At 38.5% G+C, this 14,586-nt stretch overlaps 1 pseudogene; it reads left to right on the top strand.

The window, feature by feature from the left end:
• Nucleotides 1-2,336: 2,336 nt before the first annotated feature.
• Nucleotides 2,337-11,351, top strand: LOC120292501 (annotated as a pseudogene).
• The last annotated feature ends 3,235 nt before the right edge of the window (nt 11,352-14,586 follow it).

Genomic DNA, 14,586 nt, shown 5'->3' on the forward strand with positions numbered 1-14,586 from the left:
GTGACATCTTGGATTTTTCATTATGCTTTCAATTAAATTAATCGGGCATTTCATCGACGCGCCTATAAGGTTGTTCTTAAAGCTGATCACTCTTGAGTTAACTAGACTATCTAGGAATCCATTATAATAATATACGGCTAATCGACTATGCTCATCTTTAGAGGCCATTACGGCACGGTTTAAAATCGATCGGAGATCGAGATAGGTCGGTTCGATTGAGATGTCTAGCTAATCTGAATGACTCCACTAAATTGAAAAATTCTCGTCGGCCGGCACTAGACTGGTTTTTCTATCTTTTTGGTAGCTTTGTGTCCGTATTTGAATCCTCAAGATTTTCACGACAACCGAGAGTTGCCAATATGTCGAGTTGGTTCATTATGGCTCGAAGAAAATCGATTACGGGTCATTTGCACTAAAAATTTTAAAGCTACCTGGTAGCCTAGGTCACACTAAAATCGCGTTGAATTGAAATTAACTGCGAATTTGAATCCGATTTCAGAAATTGAAAGTTATGTTATATCACGAGTCATTTTAGGAATGTCGACTCGGTCTTAGAAGATTTTTCTGCAAACTAAGATTTTTTGGGAAAAAGTCGTCATAGAATGTTAGGGATCGTTTTTGATCGCGAATTGGGGAGGCAAGTGGAGTGAATTGGTGAGAAAAAAAATACCAATTGGATCAATGAGGTGTTTGTTGATTTTTGAGAGGCCAAATTGGATTGATTTAAGGAAGAATAATTGTCCAATTGGAGAGGAATCATTGTAAAATTCGTATCCCTCCACCACCTATGACTTTTGGACCATTTCAAGAGTGCAAAGAGGAGCCTTGGTGGCTGATTTTCAGCCTAGGGATGCATCTAGTGGAGGTGGATGGTCAAGGGGACCAAGGTGATGAGGTTGGACCAAGTGGTGGCCCCCTTGCCCTCTTATCCCCTCTTCCCTCCTCAACACCGGCCGACCATCGTGATTTCCCTCTCCATTGTGTTGTGCGAAGACCATAAAATCTAGAGGAGAAGCTGAAGCTAGCCTATTGTCGCGGACCCTCGTTGCACGCCGTTTGCCGTCCTCGCACACCGCCACCGTTGTCTTCACTTTGCCGTGCCTAGCTCGCCGTCCCCGCGTGCCGCTTGTGCACCGTCCAAGACCGTGAGGCTCGGCAAGAGCCATCCAGCCCACCTTTGATCGCCGAAGCAAGCCCACCTAGGCCTAGTTTAATTCCCTCAACCTTCCTAACCCGTTGTCGCCTCAAACAGAGCTTGTTTTCCTCTGTTTTAGCCCAGAACGTAACTAGAAAGAGTGGGTTTCTAGTAGCACCTCGGGCCCGTTTTGAGGTCGTTCCGATCCCAAAAGCTAGGCACACTTTGGAGAGAATCGAGCCCCATTGCGTCCCCGTCGATTTTGTACTAATCGGATCGCCGAACAAGTGAGTTTAACTCACTAATCCTTGCTTAGTAGGTTATGACGCTTAAGGGTTGATTAGTTTAGGTTAAGCATGGTTTATGTGGATATTTAGATTAGATTAGTTAATTTAATTATTTACCAATGCATGTCGGTGGATAGTTAGTGCAATTAGGATCTAGACAAACTCTAGTATTTATCTAGAGTGATTCGAAAATTTTCCGGGTCCATCTCGGCTTTCAATTAGGCTTTTCCGGGCTTAAAATGCATTTTTGGTATTTAATATATCCGTAATTAATTTAATTAATTAATTAATTTCCAAAAATTAGATCGGGATAGCCGGTGATCGGAATTTTATGTTGATTATTGTGTTGTAATCTATTTATTTAATTGAGCTTTAATTTGTGCTTATTGTGCATGAATTGTATTTTAGGATTTTATTCCTAAATTAATTAATTTTGGTAATTAATTAAAAAATAACCGAGCATCGGTTTACAATGCCAACAATATTTTGGTGAATCATATAAAATGGTGGGATTTATGAAAAGAAATTATGGTATTTTGGCTACGGCCAACTAATCGGGTCCTAGGGGTTAAACTCAACCCTTATGGCGTATTTGCTTCCTAATCGGGTCCTGGGGTTGAACTTGCTGAAACGTTGTCACACCCCATTGTGGGATAATATTTCAAGTCCATAGATTGCAGCACCTCCAGCTCATCCCAAGCATTTTGTCGACCAAAGAAGTTCACGGAAATATGTTATCACATTCCAATACATGGGCATCTTGAAGGGTTAGAATATGTGCCGATTAAAGTCCACGATGCAGGGGGTGATGTGGGTGAACCCAAAAGGTGCCCCATCAATATTGGGTGTGGTATCACCATTATCATGATGGCCGAAGGAGGGCCCCGTGTCGAAATCGATATGCCTCGTATGTGATGGAGGTTGCGTTCGGAAAGGGGACATCAGATTCTAAGGGTGGATCGATGGTAGATGCGAAGGATCCCAAGCTCGAAGGTGATTCTAACTCTCCGGTGTACTCGGCCATGGGCTCCGGCTAGAGCGAAGAAGAAAGATCGTTGAGGAGGATGATGACCCGGAGTAGATGAAAACCCCCACGCCTGTTTGCGGACTTTGTCTTTTGAACTTGTTTGATTTGGACCTAGCTTGGTAGTTCACCTTGTATATATTTTGCATTATGGTTTGCAATGTATATATGTATGGTTGTGATTTTTAGGTTCCGAGTTTTTAGTCCTACTTTCTTATCCCATTGTTTTATTGTTTGGGAATTATTTATATGCTTTTGCATGCGTATTAAAATGAAAGGGTTGGCGATGCATCCTAAGACGTCGCGAATTTAATCGACCAAGTGAGGGATGAGTGTGCCCGAGGATTCGGGCGTGACGAACGTCTCGCTCACCTGCTCGTTATAGATACTCGGTTGATCATATTGAACCATTATTCATTGTGAATGATAGTGATCAACTTGGTGATCCTAAAACCTATGAGGAGGCAATGTCGAACATCAATTCTGGTAAATGGCTAGAAGCCATGAAATCCGAAATGGATTCAATGTATTCCAATGAAGTTTGGACCTAATTGACCTGCCTGGTGGTATTATAGCAATTGGCTCTAAATGGATATTCAAGAGGAAGATGAATGCTAAAGGTCAAACTAGAACTTTTAAAGCACGGCTGGTGGCGAAAGGATATCGTCGAAAGAAGGAATTGATTATGATGAAACTTTCTCACTGTGGCCATGCTAAAATCCATTCGGATTATGTTGGCTATAGTCGTACACCTAGATTATGAGATATTCTAGGTAGATGTCAAAACGGCTTTTCTAAATGGTTTCTTGATGAGGACATCTATATAGAATAGCTACGGGGTTTTGAATCCAATAATGAAAAATTGAAGGTGTGTAAGCTTAAGAAATCCATTTATGGACTCAAACATGCCTCCAGAAGTTGGAATATCCATTTTGATGAGGTAGTCAAATCATTTGGCTTCATCAAAAATCTGGATGAACCTTGTGTACATAAGAAGATTAGTGGGAGTGCAACTGCATTTCTAGTTTTGTATGTCGATGATATACTACGATTGGAAATGATGTACCAATGATATCATTGATAAAACTATTCTTGTTATAGAATTTCTCCATGAAAGATTTAAGAGAGGCAACCTACATTTTAGGTATCAAGATCTATAGAGATAGATCAAGACGATTGATTGGCCTCTCACAATCTACGTACATAGACAAAGTGTTAACACGTTTTAACATGCAATGTTCCAAGAGAGGATTGTTGCCTTTTAGGCAAGGGATCCGTCTTTCTAAGGAGATGTGTCCTAACACTCTTGAAGAAAGAGAGTGGATGACAAAGATACCATATACATATGCTATTGGAAGCATAATGTATGCTATGCTATGTACTAGACCTAATACTGCACATGCTATAAGTATTACTAGCAGATATCGGTCGATCTAGGAGACTAGATAGTAGTTAAGAATATTCTTAAGTATGTGCGAAGAACTAAATATTTATTCTTGATATATGGAGAAGGAGAATTTAAAGTTATAGCTTATACAGATTCCGATTTTCAATCGGATCCTAATGACTATAAGTCCACGTTTGGGTTTGTCTTTACATTCAATGGTGGTGCATTAGTTGGAAAAGTTCCAAACAAAGCATAACTGCCAATTCCACCACTTTGAGGTAGAGTATGTAGCCGCTTTTGAAGCAGCAAAGAAGTTGCTTGGATGAAAAAGTTTATTTCTGAACTTGGAGTTGTTCCTTCAATTGAGCAATTGATTACATTGTTTTGTGATAACAACGGGCAATAGCTCAAGCTAAGGAACCAAGGTCTCACCAGAAAATTGTTGGGAGAGGTGATATCGCGTTGCAGAAAATTGCCTCGGCGGAAAACATGGCAGATCCCTTCACTAAGCCCTTACCTCAGTCTTCTTTTGAAAAGCATATTGACAAAATGAGTTTGAGGTACCAAACAAGTTGGCTTTAGTGCAAGTGGGAGATTGTTGGATGTATGCCTTAAAACTACTATATAATAGTTACATATTAGGGATTTCAGTTAAACTATCATTATTATTATTTGATTAATAGCAATGATGTATTCATTCATTTGTCCAATTATTTTATATTTATGAATGATTCCATAAGATCGTTGCAACTAGACCTATTCTTGAGACGTCAAAAATATATGTAACGGGTTCATAGTTAGGCTGAATCTTTAAACCGTTCCTGGTCAATGGATTATTGAGTGGATATTTATAATCTTGTTGAGACTAGTGTGTTCTTAACTTCGCCATTAAGTATTTGATACTTAAGGGAATTATGAGTCGCATGTCATTAGGTATTATGATGCCTGAGTTAGAACATATGTGTTTGTATTAGACAAGTTCACTAAATGTGACGCATATGGAACAATTAGCAACATGAACGCTTTTAGCATGGTTAATGTCTAATTGTTCATGCTTTGATCTTGTGTAAATAATCCTTAGACTTGAGGCATAGTGTTAATTTGTGTGTTGGGCAGGTGCATGTAATGTCGGGTCGTTAATCCGTCTTTATACCTTATGGTCATAATTTGTTCTTATACGAAGTTGCACATGTGTGCAATAGGGAATCTGTCTCCTTGTTTCATGCAAGGTATAATAATGATGTCCTATGTAATCTAATTATGACACTGCATTAAAATCTTTGGCCGGGCTTGTAACCGAGAAATAAATTGTTTATGTCTCAAATAAAATCTATGTCAATTAGATTTTTGCATATAATCGAATTGGTGACTTGACAAATATTCCATGGTATTTGTTTAATCGGGGCATAGTAAGACAAAGGGATTAAATTACACTGGCCAAAGTTGACAAGTTCATTATGTTCTTAAAACATTTACACTATCTAGGTAGCTATGACATATTTCTAGATGTCAATCATGGCTTGTAGGACCTAAAGATTAATCGGGACAATTAATTTTTTGGGAGTACTAATATGTTAGTACAAGTCTTACTACCAGTTTAGTGATGAACCTAGGGATGCTGCATGCCATAAACAATTATGATAACGTGGAATAAGAGATAGATAATGTTGCAAATGTGTTTGCAACTACTGCAATCGAATTGTGTCACTTGAAATTAAATTAAATGAAATTTAATTTAATTTGTATTATAGTCACAAGCCTATTTGTATATGATGCACATACATGCAAAATGTAAATATATGTTAATGTATTCCCAAATGTACATATAAAGATTATGTTCTTTTTATTTTTAAAGGGGATTGATTAATTAATCATTTATTCGTTTAATTAATTAATTAATTAATGCCTTTTAATAAATAATAAAAATATATATATTTAAAGCTTCATGCATGTGTACGAAGCACATGCATGAAACTTGGATGGTTAGCAACCGCTGACCATCATGCACGAAGTCGTGCATGAGCAACCGCTTATGCATGATCGTTCGTGCATGAGCGAGGATGATCAGCAACCGTTGCTAATTTAATTTTATATATTTTTAAAATGCTTTTTGGGATATAACGAAGTGTTGCTGAAAATAGAGAGAAAGTGTGCATGTTCTTGTTGTTTTTTTTTTTTTTTTTTTTTTTTTCGAGATGTGAGAAAGAAGAGTGCTCTCTCATTCGCGCCGTGACTATAATACATCAAGGATACGACCGATTGTCTCCACGAGATTGCTAGCATGATCATAGTGGTGATTATTTGAAAGTTCTCTCTTCCATTCGACGTCCATTATTGGTGTGTTTGAACTAGAGGTCCGACGTTTGTGGGGCTCAAACTATAGAACATCCAAACCAATTTGTTTAAAGCATGCTTCGAGAGGTAATTTGTTTAACTCTTTTTTTTTTTTTATATATTCCTATTTTTTATTAAAACGCATGAACAACGCCTTCGGAGAATTATGTATAAAATATATTATCTTTGTTTCCGCTGCATTTTTTTGTTAATTTTACCTATACATGATTTATGAAACCCCAACACCCCCACTTTTTCTTTTGTCTCTCTCTCTCCTCTTTCACCTCTCTTGGCCAAAACCCCCTTCTTCTTCTCTTGTTCTTGTTCTTGTTCTTCCTTCCTCTTGCTGGCTACTTTGCTTCACCCACCACCACATCGCCGCTCCATGCCCCACTCACCACTATCTCTTGGCCACCGAACCCCCACCCACCGCTCGTCCGACGAGCCGTCTCACCGTTGAGCCCAACCAGCTGTCGCGCGTTCGCGCCACTGTGAGCCATCCGCCGCCATCCCTAAGCCACCATCACCACCTCTTGCTGCCGCTCGCTCGGCCGTCTGGGGCCGTCATTGCTTCAAACCGCCACCACCTTTGCCCGAACCGAGCTCTTCCCTCCTTGGCCATGGGTTGAGCCGCGACCACCATTGTCTTTGCCATGCCGTTGGTGCCACCATTGGTGCTGTGAGACTCGTGCCTTCGTTGCTGTCCGACGCCACGTGCTCTCCATTGCCGTACATCCCTCGACACTACCATTGGATGCTGTCATCCCTCGCTTGCCTCACCGCTTAAACGTAATTCCTATTCACCATACAAAGCAAAAAATAATTGAAATCTAAGCTGCCAGATCTTTGGGGAAAAAGTGTTCTCTTGTGTTTCATGAGAGGAAGTCGCATTTTAGCATCCTGTCTATTCTGTTTTAATAAGCAATTCCAATACTTGCAACAGCTGATGGAGTGAAATACTATGATATCATTGAGGGAAAGGGTTTAGTAGCTACAAAAGGATTGACATTCCAGGTTTGTTGATGTTGGTTTTCTATTTATATTTCCTTGAGCAATATATGAACTGGTAACATTTTGTGTTCAATCCTCGTTACATGTGCATTTTGATTGTATTTATCATGGTATTACGGCTGTATCAAGTCGAGAATCTAAGCTTTTAGCTGAAATCACATAATTGCTCAGGTCTTATACTTTGGATTTTCTTTTTCATTTCATTTTGTTTTTTGTTACAAAGAATTTCCTCATTTCTAACTTGTGCCTTATCTGGACAAATGCTTTGCTAATGTGCAAGCTTACTTGGCATCATTAGCCATATGAATTCAAGGTAGGATCTCTTCCAGGAAAGGAACTGTCGCGACCAAATTTTTCGGGGTGAACCACCTAGAGTTTGGCTAATGGATTGTTAAGCCTAGACTTAACTCGGGCTCTCCCAAGCCCATACCAATTCGCGACTTAGGTTTAAGTTTTAACATGCAAATGGATTTTATCTAGAAGTTGCCACTAATTTATTTTTGGTGGGTCGATTAGAAATCCAAATAAAGTAGTAGGAGTTTTACTTTACTCCTACAAACCGAGACTATGGGTACGGGGACTTGGTTACACTAGATTTCTCTAATGCCCTTTCGGTACCATTCTTTTATTTTCAAAAATGTTTGGCAAACAGTTTGAATTGATTTTAAATCATTTTTCCTAACATGTGAGGTGATCATGCGAGTCCGCAAACCACCAATTTAACACCCAAGAAAGCAATAAATAAATTGCATGACTTACCTCATAGCAACGAAAGCATCTGCGTTGTTAGATCGAATCCACATCAACAATCTAAAATATGGTTTCTAATTAACACGCATTTTTTGTTTTCACTTAATTAATGAAAGTCATGCAATATGCAATGCAATGACGTACAAAATTTTTAACTACAATGACATGCAACATGCAACTTAACATGTGAATTATATGTCACGCAACGTTTATTAAATGACCTAATCTAATAGTAGGAAATTTTCAAATTAAATGGACCTAGCAATAATCACTAAATGACATGCATTTCATGAACCTAATTCTATAGGACATGCGCATGATTTTTTTCTATTTATTTTTTATAAAAATTCATAATTAAAAATAACTAACAATAAAAATCTAACTAAAGTGAGATATTATCTATTTTAAGTTAGGAAATAGACTAATCTGAATCCTATCTTAACTTAGAATTTTATCTCGACATGCAATTTAATTCAAAGATATTATCTAATCTAGATATCATCTAAACATGCATTTTAATATAATTAGAAAAGAATCTAACTACTCTATCATGCGATTCTATCTAGGAAATCAATTCTAATCTGCATGATATGCAAATGCAAATTTTTTTGTATTTTGGGATAAATAAAGCAATTAAATGATAAAACACCAAATCATTCGCAATCACCAAAGGTATCATACATTGTTCAGATCAAGGGATAATATCTCGCTAATAAAATAGATAAATTGATCTTAAGCCTTAAAGATCAAGATATCAATTTTATTCCCGCTTGATTAATTATTTCATATAAAGCCTTATAGATGGAATAAAAATCGGCGTGCGGTTGCGAATTAGGCAAATAACCTTAATCAAGAAATACGTCTATCACTTATAAATGTACATGTTATAATCTAAAAGACGTATATTAGGCGGCGAATAAATTAGGCACGAGTATCTTACCAAAATTTGAAGATAATTTCCGAATTCAGGCCTAACGCGATCGGGGTTGCAATTGGGAATGGCGGTGGGTGATTGGCTCCCAGCAGCAGTTGCTCATGTTGGTGTGGACTTCTCGGCTTGAGCTAGTCGGTAGCCGGCAAAACTCGCGACACGACCGTTGAGGGTGATGCCAGCAAGGACAAGCGACAGCGGGGCAGACTTGGGCGACAACGAACGCAGAAGACCTTTGGGATTATTGGGGCTCCTTGGTGCATGGACAATCACTGAAAATACCTGCACAAAGAAGAGCGATAAAGAACTCTCTGAATTGAAGTACGCTGAGAAACAAAGTAAAAATAATTTGCTGGTTTTTGCTAAGGGGCTTGCGGGCTTGTTTGTTCAATCTGCAGGTATTGGCATCAAGGCTTCGCAATATGCTTTTTCTATATTTTTTCCCTTTTTACTTGCATTAAGCGAGGCCACACAAACCACAACTTTTGCTGTCTTCTTTCGTCGAGTGTGGACGAAGACCAAAAGATAGCAACATCCACCGTCTTCTTCCCCCTTTCGCAAGGTCACGTGTGTGCGCCCACTATTCTTTTCACTCGCAATCTGGTATCTTTCTGTTTGACTGAGTCTTCAACCCCACTCAATTTCTTGAAGACCTCATCATATCCTCCCCTGGGCGTCCAGGACGTGCGTTGCCGGCGATATCTTAATCACAGGCTTGTGAATAGCCGGGGAGGCGCCGATTGCGATTGTGAAAGTTACGTAACCTGCAAAAGAAACAAAGAAACAAAACTTGCCAAAGCTAAATTGTGAGTCAACTAGCGGAACATGTATAGGTGCAACAAGCTGCTGTTGCGGATCGTCGGGCGAGGACTGGACACCGCGAAGTTGATGGATTTTACGTCAGTCTCTCCATACTGTGAAGACTCCTTTTGGCATCTTCTGCAAAGTGGTGAACCTCCAACGGGGGGTGAAGCTCGCTCTTCAATGCTCTCAATTATGGCTGCCGTGTATTCTTTGAAGCTCTCTCTCTCCTTCCGGTGTCTTTTATCTGTGTGGCCTCTATGTCTTTCTCCCCCGGAAGAGAGTCCACTTTCTTGGCTTTTTATGCTTGCTTTCTTTTTTGCTTCTTACGCATCTTTTTTCTTTGAGATAATCTTAATCGATTTAAATCTTGCCCTGTCAATTTCCTTTCCTCTGAGGAATGTTCAAAATATATTTTACTCTGACTTCTTTCCTTTTTGCTTGTGCCCGTGGGTGCCTAAAGATGGTCTTCGATTATATTCCCCATGTTGACCGATCCCACTTCTTGTAATCTATATATTTTCCTTGCACGAAGAGGCGAACTTGCAGATCTTCTTTCATTTTCCTTTTTCCCCTTTATTTCTTTCCCATAGCTAAAAGATTCAGCCCCCACTCAAATATCATGCGCATTCCAATGAAATCTTTGCATGCATAACTTTAGCCATCAAAGAAATAATGGGCTTGGCCAAATTTTTTGTCAACTCACCAAATAGAAGCTCGGAACCATCGAGTCGAACACATTCGTCACCGATCCAAATAAATGCACCTAAAATTATATGCTATGCAATTAATTAATAATTTTTTTTTTTTAGGAGTTAAAAATTAATTCCTAATTTTTAATGCGATAAATGACTAAATAGGTCGTCAAAATTTAGGTGTCAGCTTAAGGAACGCAAGCGTGGATTTGTAGATAATTCAAATGAATTATTTTCAGCATAGGTAGCTCCCAAGCAGCCACCTGCTATGTACTCGATAACAGAAGGGATGAAAGTGGGTGGAAAGGTGATTTTCTCTTGGTTCCCAACAGCAGTAAATATTCACCAATATGGCTAGTTTGCCATTCAGTACTTGAATTGCTTACCCTTAGTCATTGAATTGCTTACCCTTTGACTAGTGCTGTTGTATTTTCCTTGTAATATCTTCTCTATCTTATTGTTCTTGAACTTTCGTCCTTTTTCAAAGAACAGTGATCGTTCCTCCAAAGGCTGGCTATGGTCAGAAGGGAATGGCTGAGATACCGGTAGTCTTTGTATTCTTGATCATGACTAACAATCATTTTTGTTGTGACATGAGTACCTTTATTATGGCCATCAAATCAGCAGGTCATCAAATGATGTCATTGGGAATTAACAAACTTTGTGTTTAGGATATGAACATACCACCAAATGCCTATTTCTTAGAGCTTGCTTGAATTTTTATTGCGTCTTTTAAGATTTCAATTCCAATCCTAACGAGGTTTTTAGTGTATTTGCCTGCTAGCTGGAGTTCAGCTGCATTTGGCATCTTTGAAAGTGTCATTACATGTTGTTAAAAGGTAAATATGATTTATTCCTGAGAGTAATTGTGTTTTCCTTTTCCAGCCAGGAGCCACCTTTGAACTAAATATTGAGCTTCTACAAGTAGAACAACCTGAAAAGAAGCCAGACTTAGCATTGGGTGAGCAAGACCATGAGGAGATGGAGTTGATATAATGCTGAAATTTTGTCTATTTTTCTTATAACAGAAGGCAGATGAGTCAGCAGAGGGATCCTTATGGGCAAAGTGATTAGTCAAATTGAAATTGTGACTCTCCAATTTCTACATATGCTGTCTCCGTATCAAAAAGCCCCTACGCATTTTGTATGTATCTACTAGGATTTTGGAATTCAACGAAACACCTTCTTCATCTTTTTCATCTTCTTATATTCTTGGTTCTAATGCTACATAATTCACTAATATTGTTCAAATTCCAGGCATGATACTTGAGATGCATTTGAGAGTGGTCTCAAAGTCTCTCTTTGTTTTCTAGGGTTCTTATTCTAATGCTTTCTTATTGTCTTAGGTAATTAAACCAACGGTGTTGATTGGAACATCAGGCGTGGGAAGCACTTTTATGGAAGATGTGGTTGAGGCTATGGCAATTTATGGACATAGAAGCTTTGGTTTGTCTTTTTTCCTTCTTCGTTATAGTTCAAATCTGAAAATGAAAAAAAAAAAAAAAAAACTGTTGGAACTTGGAACCGACCCCAAACACTGGTGATGCGTAGGTTCCAGTTCCAAAAATGAGGAACTTGTACACGAGAGTAGGTTCCAAGTTCTAGATGGAACCCGAACCGGGGCGGGAATCGCTCACCCCCTATCTTCCAATGCGAACGCAAGCCGTTTTTATCGACGTTGATGGATAATGGCATGTGCGCAATAATATAGGAAAATAAATTTTGAAAATATAAAATATAAAAATGTTTATGTGAGGCATCAATTGTGAAATGGCGCATTTCTTTTTCTTTCTTTTTACCAAAAATTAATGATTTGATCTTTGGTGGTTACTAGTGAAAGGGCTAGTACGAGCACTTAGAGGAGGGTGAATAGGTTATCAAAGAAGTTTTTGCAAATCTTATCAAAACAAATTAACTTCTAAGAATAATAAACTGAAATTGTGAACAACTATAAACAGTTATATAGAGCTACAATTTAAAGTAAAGAGTTTAGAGATAGAGAATCAAGATAGAAAGGTTTATAGTGGTTCGACTTAGATTAAGCCTACGTCTACTCTCCCGCACCGACAGCCCACTAGCTGGATTCCACTAAGAATCAAGAGATTTTACGAGTATCGCATCCTATTTCACAGTGTAGAGACTCTACTACACTTCCTCAAAGGTCTCACAAGTATCTAATCTCTCTTTTGAGTACAAACTTAAGCTCAACAATTGAAACAGTAAAAGAACAAAGAGCTTTAGACTTTGGAATTTCTCTATCATTCACACACTCGAATAAGCTGGAGTGTCTTCCTTATATATTCTTCCATGCCTTCATAACCGTTGGCACCTTCCAAAGGAGTTCTTTCAATCAACCCGTTGGACAGAATCAATTTGGAAGATTTCGAGTTATTTAATGAATATGATGATAGTCCACCAATCCTGCTTGCCTATACAATCAAGATCTAGGTTTCCATAAGTAGAACATTTCAAGTATATTTCGTCGGTTAACAAATCTAAAATACTCGAATTAATTTCAATACAAATAATAGATCTCGAGGTGCAATCTCCAGCTGTGAGATCTTCTTCAACTGTACGAATCAAACCCTTAAAGATATACTTGCATCTGGATAAGTCTTCTTCAAAGGATAATACTTTTCTTCCTTGGTCCGAAACCTGTCATGAGGGCAAACTTTAAATCTTGAGTCTAGAGATCTTCAGACTTTGATGATAAAGTCTTCAAGTCTTTAGACTAGAATAATAAAAACGTTTTGTCAACTTCAAAACAAATAGAGAAGTTTTCTCCAACAATCTTCCCATTTTTTATGGTGACAAAACTTTCTGCTGATTTGGATACTTTAGACCTGCAAGACATCACTTAAGCAAACAAAGATATCTCATAAAAGATAAGTATATTATGATAAAGATAGTAGCAATTATGCATCCATAGAAAACAAGTTAGTCCTATAAAATCAACTATCCTTATCAAAATTATCATCGCTTAAGATACTGCAAGCATTAAAAGATCAAGCTAGTCCAAACCAATCACGGTCCAAACAAAAGATAACAGTCCAAAAAATAAAAATAATCAAAGTCAAGCCAAATCAAAATTAGAGTAGTCAAATCTGCACTAACTTCTCCCCATTTTTGTCAGCAGCAAAAAGTAGAGAATAAAAAGAGAATTGGATAAAATTAAGGTTGCTTAGGAATGCGAACGAGCTAGAAATCTCCCATAGACTTGATAGTCTCCTCCAAGGCTTTCAAATCCTCCTTCATTGCACTAAAGTCTCACCCTTTGCGGTAGCTTGAACTTGAAGATTAAGGGCTTGAAGAGCATTCTGCATGTTCTGAAATTCATATCCCAATGCATAAATCTGACCTTTGATCTCCGAATAAGTTCAAACAACCTCTTAACGTCTGCTGAGTTATTAGTTTGAGTGCTTACTTCAGCATGATCGGTTTGTGGAGTGTTGCTGGATGATGGAACTTCAACACGAACACCCGAGACTTGGAGATGAAGCCTCATTACCTTCTTCAGGAAAATGAGAGGCATATGCTTTCTCTGGATCGACGGAGAACGACTAACATCATCACTGGTAAAACAAGTGAAGGAGTACCTCTTTTATTAGCAGCTCCCCTATTTCATTGCCTTCGGGTGGAGAAAAGTATTCTTCTTGCTCAAGTTCTTCTTCAATGTCATGATGATCTTATCTTTTTTCCTCTCGGAGAATCACCATGACTTTCTTCTTGTTTGTTCTCCTCTTCGCTCTTCTTCTTCTTTCCTCATCGTTTCCCTCTCTTCACTTCTCTCGCTTTGTCTCCTCTCTTTGTCTTGGTTTTCTCGAGTCTTTGTCACGGGAACAAGACGCTGTAAGTTCTTTAAGGCAAGAGCTAAGATAGTGATGTCATCCTCATCTTCCTCATCATGCGAGATGAGGGCTCCCCTCTTCTTAGATGGAGTTGTCATGGGCTCCTTCCCTTTTCTTTTTACAGCCATAGGGTCTTGTCGAGTCTTGACAGTGTCTTCTCCTTAAATTTCTCTATAGCCTTGTTTAACTCCTTTAGACGCATCTTTGAAACCATCTTCATTCTTACCACCATTGGATCACTTTGGTTCAAACACATAGAATTCTAGGTGGCTGAATGTTAAGATGTTTGAATAGATGAGTAACAAGAGCAGTAAGGAAGTTGTCCCTTGTCCTTGACCATTGATTAATACATGTGAAACATTATGGTATCGAAAGCAGAACTT

The sequence above is a fragment of the Eucalyptus grandis genome, chromosome 4, assembly GCF_016545825.1.
Source record: "Eucalyptus grandis isolate ANBG69807.140 chromosome 4, ASM1654582v1, whole genome shotgun sequence".
In the NCBI taxonomy this organism is placed as follows: Eukaryota; Viridiplantae; Streptophyta; class Magnoliopsida; order Myrtales; family Myrtaceae; genus Eucalyptus; species Eucalyptus grandis.